This window comes from Elephantulus edwardii, unplaced genomic scaffold (genome assembly GCF_000299155.1).
Source record: "Elephantulus edwardii isolate Elephantulus edwardi_28Jun2011 unplaced genomic scaffold, EleEdw1.0 scaffold00037, whole genome shotgun sequence".
Taxonomy (NCBI): Eukaryota; Metazoa; Chordata; class Mammalia; order Macroscelidea; family Macroscelididae; genus Elephantulus; species Elephantulus edwardii.
This window is the reverse complement of record NW_006399787.1, coordinates 2,612,528-2,622,517: the sequence shown is the minus strand read 5'-3', so window position 1 is coordinate 2,622,517 and position 9,990 is coordinate 2,612,528. Positions and strand designations below refer to the sequence as shown.

General features: G+C 39.6%; 1 protein-coding gene across 1 annotated transcript in view; it reads right to left on the bottom strand.

Moving 5' to 3' along the window:
- CEP128 (centrosomal protein 128kDa) overlaps positions 1–9,990 on the bottom strand; it is a 597,902-nt gene that overhangs the window by 138,964 nt on the left and 448,948 nt on the right. The window lies entirely within an intron of this gene.

The following is a 9,990-nucleotide window of genomic DNA, read 5'->3' as shown; positions in this document are numbered from 1 at the left end:
TAGATTCGAACCATCTGCCTTTGGGTTAGCAACACAATTCCCTACTCACTAAGGCACCAGAGCTCCCTAAATATATCAGGAATATATTGTTGTTGTTGTTGTTGTTGTTATATGCCATCCAGTCGCCTGTGACTCATAGCAACCCTATATACAACAGCTCTGAAGCCTGACCTGTCCTACAAAGGAATACTGCAAAAATTTTACCTTAGTCATCTTTAAGCGATAGGATTGTAGGTGATTTTTAATTTCTTCTTTGTTTATTTTTAAATTAAAACATTATGTTTGTTGTTGTGTGAGGCTGAGTTGGAACCAGCCGCTGACCCTCCCGTGGGCAGTTCATTGCATGGGAGGAAAACAGCTCGCTCATCCTTCTCCTGTGGAAATGCTGTGGATTTGAACTGTGTGCCTTTGGTATTGCAGCACAATTTCTCATCAGTAGGCCACCAGAGCCCTCTTCTACATTTATGCTTAGGAGAATTTAGAAAAGTATTTAAAAACAAGTCCTAAGGTTTTCTTCTCCTATAACAACAGTAGTTAATGGTGAAGTGCCACTGAGTCAATTAAGAATCACAGCGGCCCTACAAGTCTGACCCGTGGCCATCCTCACAATGTGCTCAACCTCAGTGCCAGGCACTGGCAATCCGTAGTGTTGGGACTCTACCTTTCTCAGGCAGGGGGCACCCTGGTTGTACTTCCTCCCAAACCAAATTGTTCGTTCTTTAGGCAGTCCAAGGGGTATGCAATAATCTTTGCCAACGCCACCATTCAAAGGTATTGATTCTTCTTTGGTCTTCCTTGTTAATGACCCAACTTTTAGAGGTACAAGATGCAACCGAAAATATCACGGCTTTGATCAGGCACCCCTTAATCTTTAATGACAAGAGATTCAAGAAAATATAAATCTCTAGGAGGTTTAATTCCACCTACACCAAATTGTCAGACTATCCAGAAGCAGATATGCCGAATCTTCCTTGCACACTTTATCAATATTCATTTCTCAAACCCTGAGAACACAGTCATGGGCTTGCTTTCATTTACTGATGATTGCAGAAATAAATTGCCTCTAATGACTCAACTTAAATTTGAGTCTAAACATTTAGGCTATTAAAAGAAGATCTAAATGGTATCTTATCATAGGAATTGACATTAGAGAAAAATTTAGTGGCAAAAACAAATTATAAAGCCAGACTGAATCCATTCTGGCAAGATATTAGAGTTCTGGTGAGATCTAACGGCAGTACTGTTTGGAGATTCTGACATCATCTTGTTATGTACAGTATTTACATCTATCCCTTGTGTAGTACACAGAATAATAATCCTCTAAAACTACTCCTGTCAAATCCACAGAGCTTAGGAAAATGTTATGTTTCATCACCTGGTGAAATCTGTATTCAGTCCTCTCCCCACGTGGAATCAGTGCTGCTGAGTGTTGTTGTTAAGTGCTGTTCAATCAACAGTACATCACAGAGACTCTATGAACAACAGATCTGCACCTTGTTCTGTCCTGAGCCACCCTTATCATCATCATGGATATCACGCCCAATGCTACAGTCATGGTGTCAATCCATGTTGTTGAGAGTCTCCCGTTCTTTCCTGGATCCTAAATGTAGAAATTATCATGAATTACCCATGTGTGTTCAACATAATCAAAAAGGTCCTATGATAGGGAAGAGACAAAGATCTTAGAACTAAAGAAACAGCATCATGGGAAACACTCAGTCAGCCATGGCCGACTTTGAAGATGGAGGGAAAGGAAGACGAACGCTTGAATGCAGGCAACCTCAGGAAGGGAGAAGAAAAAGCACGGAAATGGATTCTCCCCACAACTTCCAGAATGAAGTGGAGCTCTATTTGATTTTTAGTCCAAGACATTAAACTAAAATGTGGAGCTTGCTCTGTAAAAACTTGCAGTAACATAATTGCAAGGTATCCAAGAAACTAAAGGAAACGAGGACTCAAGAACTTTACCAAAAACCCCTTAAATATACTACTAGTAAGTCAGTTGTCATAGTGACCATTAAGGAGCAGCAGTGGTTGGGCTGTACATGGTTCAGATTCACTAGCTGAGCCACAAGAAAAGGTGGGCACTCTTCTCCTGTGATATTTAAAACCTCGGAAAACCTCCTGGGACATCAGCTCTCAGTTGGTTCTGATGAGAAGGCAAACAATGAAAGATAGAAACCATTGTGTTTCTGAAGCTGTAAGCCTAACAGAGACTGCCCACCCTTCTCTTTCAGAGCAGCTGGGAGATTCAAACCACCGAGATTCCTGGCTTTGGTTAGCAGCAGAGCATGCTATGGGTGGAAGGGAAGTATGAAAAAATAAATATTTTTTGCTAAACATAGTTGTTGTTGTTGTTGTTGTTATTATTGTTATGCTGTTAGGCACCTTTGAGTCTAGTTCAACTCAAAGTGACCCTGTGAAAAATTGATGTGAACCCTGTCCTATTCTGTGCCATCCTCACAATCTCTCACCCATTTGTGTCCATTGCTGCAGTTACTGCATCAACCCATCTGGTTAAAGGTCCTCCTCTCTTTTTCTGTCCCTCCACCTTCCCAAGCATCATTTTACACTCCAATGAATAGTCTCTCCTAGCAATATGCCAAACACAGTCAAACCTGTGGAGGCTGGAACCTATGTAAGGTAAAAATACATTAGAGCAAGAAAACTCAAATATATCTCTCAATATACCCAAACTAAGCCTTTAATATTTGTTCTAGGAAAGTTGTCTGAGCAAGAAATTTTCTGTGTGGTTTTATGTGTATGTGATGTATTTGGGGTTGTTGTTGTTGTTAGGTACCATCGAGTTAAATACAACTGATAGTGACCCTAAGAAAAGCAGACATGACCCTGTCCCAGCCTGTGCCATCCTCATCATCTCTGACACGCTGAGTGCACTGCTGCGGTCACTGAGTCAATCCATCTGGTTGAGGGTCTTCCTCTCTTTCATGGACCCTCCACCTTTCCAAGCATGCTGCCCCTCGCCAATGAATGAACCTCTCCTAGCAACATACCCAAAGTTTAGGAGATGAAGCTTTGACAGCTTTGCCTTCAAGAAGCATTCTTTCTGCTCTTTTTCCAATACATACCTGCTTATTCTGTGTGTGAAGGGTAGGTTGAGGTGGCTATATTTCCTTTAATTTTAAAAGGCAGTTTTTGCAGAACACGGTAAACCTGGTTACCAGTTTTCTTCTTTTTGGCATTTTTAATATATAACCCCACTGTTGTCTGGCTCAACTAACTGGAAGAGATTTTTTATTTGTTCCCATGCCCCCCACCCAAATAGGTGAGACAAGCAGCTGTGGAAATTATCAACCATTATAATTAATATCACATGGAAGTAAGATCTTGCTGAAGATTATAAAAAATGGTTAGAAAAGCACATTGGTAGGGAACTTCCAGAAAGTCAAGATGGATTCAGAAGTCATGGTAGGAGGGATACCACTGCTGATGTCAGATAGATCTTGGCTGAAAGCAGAGAAAAGCAGAAAGATGTTCATATGTGTTTTATTGCCTATGCAAAAGTATTTGACTGTGTGGACCATAACATCACAAATCAAGTAGATATAATTGACATCTATAGAAAGTAGTAGGGGGCGGGTTGGCATTGAGGACAAGGGGAAGGCTGGACCTTCACAGCAGGGTGGATACCACAGTGGCTGTGGACACTGCTCTCCTGGGTCCTTACACCACATGAATACTTGTTCAAGATGTTTTTGTTGTGCTTTTACTGTCCTCTGTTCTCCTGGTCTTCTGAAAACATGTTTCAGTTCAAGTTTACAACCTTTTCAGCTGCTTAGGATGCTGCTGTCACCATCATCCTGGTTGCGTAAGTTCCACACCATGACAATAGTGGTTCAAGATGGCTAAATATGACTACATGCATAATAAATTATGAATACCACTGAGAAGACGGGAAATTCCAGAATGCTTAATTGTGCTCATGAGAAACCTGAACCTAGACCAAGAAGCAGTTGTCCAAACAGAACAAGCAGACACTATATGGGTTCAATATCAGGAAATATGTGCCATTAGGTTTATATCCTTTTTTCTATACCTGTATGCTAAACAAATAATTCCAGGAGCTGGACTCTATGAAGCAGAATGTGGCAAAAGGATTGCAGGAAGAATCATTAACAGTTTAGGTTGTGCAGATGACACAAATTTGCTTGCTAAAAGTCAACAGGAAATATTTGCTGCAGAAGCTCAAAGACTGCAGCCTTCAATTTGGATTACATTATAGCATCAAGAAAACAAAAATCCTCACCAGTGGACCAATTGACAACATCATGATAGATGGAGAGGAGATCTACGTCATCAATGATGTAATTTTACTTAGATCCAGAATCAACACCCATGGTAACAGCAATCAAGATATCAAAAGATATGTTGTTGCACTGGGAAACTGGAAAAATCAGGGCCTCTTCTAGTTGCTAAAGATTATATCATCATAAAGATTAAGGTGTGCCTGGTCCAAACCATGATCTTTTCAATTACATCTTAGGCATTTGAAAGCTGAACAATGAATATGGATGGCAGAAAAAGAACGGATGCCTTTGGATTGTGATGCTGGAGAAGAGTATGGAATAGGCCACAGAGAACAGCCCAAGGAACATACAAGTCGGTCTTGGAGGAAGAGCAACCAGGGCACTCTTCAGAGTCAAGAATAGTGAAACTTCGTCTCATATACTTTGGGCATGTGGTCAGAAGGGTCAGTCCTTATAAAAAGACATGATGATGGAAAGAAAAGACCCCAATCAGATGGATGGACATGGTGACTGTAACAACTGGCTCAGAGATGGTGAAAATGCTGCAGGATAGGATAAAATGCAGATCTGTTGTTCACTGGGTCGCTAAATTATAGTGGATTTGATGGCATCTAACAACAACAACAACTGACCTCTTCACAATGCTTAATGAACAATGGTAGAATGTACATTTTTAGAAGTATACTTAGGATGTTTATGATAGATCATAAAATATGCTCAATAAATATAAGAGATTATAAATTAATCAAAGTATATTCTCTTGGGAGCCCTAATATGCCAGTGGTAAGAAGTTGCACAGCCAACTCAAAGGTACATGGTTCAAATCTACCAGCTATTCCATGGGAGGAAAAACAGGCAATCTACTCACATACTAATTATTTTTTTCTGAAAACTCGAGGCAGTTCTGAACTTAGCTATAAGTTGCTTCTGATTTGATGGCACATAAAAACAACAAACAACATATTTTCTAAGCATACTGAAATAAAACTAGAAATCCATACTATAAAATTTGAAAATTCACAAATATGTGGAAATTAAAGATTACATTCCTCAAAAAACAATGAATGAAAGAAGAAATTAAAAATGAAATGGAAAAAAAACCAGTTTGAGAAGAAAATACAGTTGAGGATCAGGAAAGGTGTGCATCAGGGATGCATCTTATCTCCATACCTTTTCTAGCTATATGCAAAACAGATCATTTAGGAGTTCAGACTTTATGAGGAGTGATGTAGTATCAGGATTAGAGGAAGACACATCAACAATCTGAGTTATGCAGATGATACAATCCTGTTTACTGAAGCTGAGGAGGACATGAGGAATTTGCTGTAGAAAGTTAAGGACTGTAGTCTTCAATATGGATTGAAGATCAAGAAAACAAAGATTCTAAACCACTGGGCAAAATGGCAGCGTCATGATAGATGGTGAAGAGACTGAGATTGTTAACAACTTCAGCTTGCTTGGTTCCACAATCAACACTCTTGGCATTAGCAGTTAGGAAATCAAAAGACAATTTGCACCTGTACAGAATACTGAAGAACAACAATTTCAAGCTATGCTTCAGACAGTTGGACAATGACTAAGTAGGAAAGAATTGATGCTTTTGAATTATGGTGCTGAGGAAGTCTTGAACATACCATGGACCGCCAAGAAAACAAATAGGTTTGTCCTGGAGAGGGTGAAATCAAGTTTCTCCTTGGAGGCTAATATTTTAAAACTCCATCTCGCATACTCTGGGCATGTGGCCAGAAGGGACAAATCCTTGGTGAAGAAAGGACATCATGCTCAGAAGGGTGGATGGAGAGTGCAGGAGAGGAAGACCCTGTATTGATAACAGTAACTGGGGCAATGGGTGTTGGTGTGTTGGAATTAGTGAGAATGGCAGACTTCAGAGCTGCTGTACATAGGCTTGCTATGGGTTGCAGGTAACTCGAAGACACATAACAACAACTTTCTCGGTAAAGAAAACAACTGGGTAAAATCTTACCGTCACGCTTAACAACAGCCTCTTGAATATTATATTCCGTTCTGAAAACTCAGTAGGTACAATGTGATTATTTCCCATTCCTCATGCATTGTAAGCTAGAATCTCTTTGATGTGAATTAATCAAGATCACTGGAATAGGATGCTATAAAACAATGTAATTTTTATTAAACACAAAAGCAATGTTTTAGATATTATTTTTTTGTAAAGCTCTGTTCACAGAAACTTTCAGAAACACAGTATCTTCAACTCCTATACATATTAGTCCTAAAAGATATTTTGAAATTCAGACTCAACTATCAAAACAGTGCTCTGCCTTTTTTTCATGTGCCTAGTTTGACTCTCCAATCTTTCCTCCACATTGCTGAGTTAGGAATCAAACATTCATTTACTCATGTCAGTATTTGCTCAAAGACATTCTGTGTTTTAAACTGCTTATAGGGAATATTAGGGACACCTGCTTGCTAGTGTTAAGAACCTCCACTGCAATTCTGAAGGCACATGGTTCGAATCTGCCATCTCCTCTGCAGGAGAAAGATGGGTAACCTCTTACTGTGCGATTAACTCGTGCCTCTGAAAATCCGCTGGAGGGTCGGTTCTGACTCAGTGTACACAACAACAATAGGGAACACTGGATTCCTTGTACTATCATATGACATTGACTGGGATTTCCTGGAGCATATGCAGTCAACGTTTCTAGGGATATGTCTATGTTCAGTGTAAACAATTTCCGTTTCAATGCCCACCTTGATGACAGCAGGACAGAACAGTGAAATGAGGCTCATGTGTCCCATCTTTGGACAGAGTGATGCTAAACTCTGTTGTATATCACTTAAAATGGATCTCTCTACCAACTAGAACCTTAGTAGCACTGTGGTTAAATAACTGCTTGATTCCTGAGCTTTAGCTTGTTTTACAGGTTCAAGCTTATTAGTCACGACTCCATGGGAGAAATAGGTAGCAGCTGGCTTTCATACGGGTCTGGTTGTTGTTGTTGTTGTACTGTTGAGTCGGAAATGATTCATCGTTGATGTTCCAGTGGGTTTGCAGAGGCTTTAAACTGCCCAGGAGCAGACCGTCCGTCTTTCTCGCTCAGAGAAGCTGGTGGATTCCCGCAGGCTGGCAGTGCAACTCTTTACCACTCGGCCGTCAAAGCCTGAATCTTCTCCATAAAGATCTCCTGCCTTAGAAATCCTCTGCTGCACTCTGTCCTCTTGATACACAAGAGTCAGAAATGATTTTTATTGCTACAAGTTTCTTGTTTATCTACAAATTTGCTTCCAAGAACATCATATTCTGTCACTGTTGTAACATCTCTTCACATTATCTGCAAATTTTTTCCTGGTCTTCATTAACTTACAAACATCTAACCATTGTTCAAATGCTAAGTCCAAATTAATATCCTCTATTAACTTTTACAAACACCCCATTTACAAACACTATTCATATTGCAGGAGAAACAGCTTCTTCCCTCTGTGTTCCCAGAATACTTTGTTACTACTTTTATTATAGTATTTATTCTATGCTATTAAAGTTAATTGCAATGCTTTCTATCTGTCACTAGATTCAAATTCTTTCCTAAGTATTAGGTACAGAGGCTTTGGCTCAGAAACATTTATTGAGTAAATGAAATTCAGTAAACAAGAAAAACCAATTTTCATACAAATAGTTACAGAGTTAAGGGAGAAGAAAGCCAAGTTCACATCTGCTTTCCTTTTTATCTTTACCATGATGTTGAGTAGGGAAGGTCAAGACCTTGTCAGTCTGGCTGACATAAAGCTCACAGAGTTAATGTGTCTCTCTTAAGAGATTACAATTAGTTCACAAGGCAGATGATATGAAACTGATAAGCACTATCAACATTTCAAAATAATCATCCTGAAGTTATAACTCTAAGTTACTCGTTGGCAGTTTCTCTTCCTCTGATTGTTTTTTGGAGTTGTTCCCCCTACCCTACTAATCTTTCTGAAACAGTTGGGACTTCTGGTTCAAAAGCAATTATCGTCTGGAAAAATCGGAAAAATATACCAGATCTCAAATCAGGATAACTTGACATTTAGATAATAGTGCAATAATGGTGAACTCTATTTCACCATTAATTTTGTTAAATTTCCTAAGCAAGAATGCTAAATTCACAGTCCATTCAAATGTGGTCTTTTTTTCCGATGAGGGAAAAAAGATCAAGACAGACATTAGGATATTTGTGTTCTTGTTCTTCTTCTGCTACTAGGTATCTACACAGATTTGCAAAACTAAATCTCACTTAGCCAGAAAGAAACATCCTCTTAATCAAATAATGGAGGTAGACTTTTGTTGTTGTTATGTGCCATCAAGTCACTTGCAACTCAGAGCCACCCTCTGTACAACAACTCTGAAGCCTGGCCTGTCCTGAGCCAGTCTCACTGACTCTGACACACCTCCCCCAATATTCTAGTTACTCTGGTAATCAATCCATCTCATCCAGGGTTTTCCTCTCCTGCACTGCCCTTCCACCCTTCCAAGCATGATGTCCTTTTCCAAAGACTGGTCCTTCCTGGCCACATGCCCAAAGTATGTCAGACAGAATAGATGCGATTACTACAAAGATTCTTAAAGCACTGACGTTTCAAGCCTTGTTTCTTTAGCAGGCTGCTTTCTGGTCTCTGCCACTTGCTGTTTTTGCTCAGTTCAGTGGCTGAATCTGTCTGAATAATAATTATTCAGAGTTGACATGGATGACAATCAGCCACCAAAAGCTTTTTTTAAAAAAAAAAATAACCAAAACCTTTAACTGTTCGTTGCTGTTCCCCCCCCCCACTGTGTTTAAATAATTATTCTCATTGTTAGGATAGTTTATATATAATAAAGACATGTGCCCAATTCATTCTCATTCACCTCTAATATCCATCTGTTTTGTTTTATACTCTGGGTAAATACACTTTAAATAATTACAAATCTTCCCTTTTTGTTCCTCAAATCCTTACAATTACAACGATTCTTCTACAGCTTATCCAGAGAGCTTTTAAATTCCAATAAACAAATTAAATCAACTGCTTTATCTACAAGTAGGAATAATAAAAAAGAGCACAAAAAGAACTCTTACACAAATGGATATAATATAACTATTTTTATTTGTCACATCAGTGAATTTTTCTGTCAAGGCAAAAAAGAATGTCTTCAAATGGGAGCTTCCCTCCAAAAAAGCATTCAATAAACCTTACAAAGAAGAGTCAAGCATACCAATCCTACCTCATGAGTAGGGAAGTCTGAGATTGTGTTGGTTTTTGAAAGGTACATAGGAAAAACCGGTGGGAAGAGGTGCTGGGGACAGAGAGAACGTGCTCCTCGACGGAAGGGAAGCCTGGAAGCGGTGCACAGGGGAAAGTCACCCCAGATTATAACGAAGAGGCATCTTTCGAAGGTACACAGGAAAACCGGCGGGCCCTCGGGCCGCAGAAAGGAAAACATAATCTACACAGGAGTTCTACAGGACACGTCACCTTCCCCTGGAGACAGTACAACTAAACTTAAGAGACACTGGTCAAAAGAAAAAATGTCAGCAGTTGACATGTTTGGAATCACAGAACCCAAGAAAGCTTAAGATACAAGCTGTCAGATCATGGGTTGGACAATGGAAGATATTTTCTGAAGGAACTTGGCAGATGTGAAGGGTTATCCTGGTGGAGGGCGGAGCTGGGAAGTAAGTGGGTCAAGGCACTGGGCTAAGGGTGGGGTCAACACTGTAACTAATGCTTAACTCCA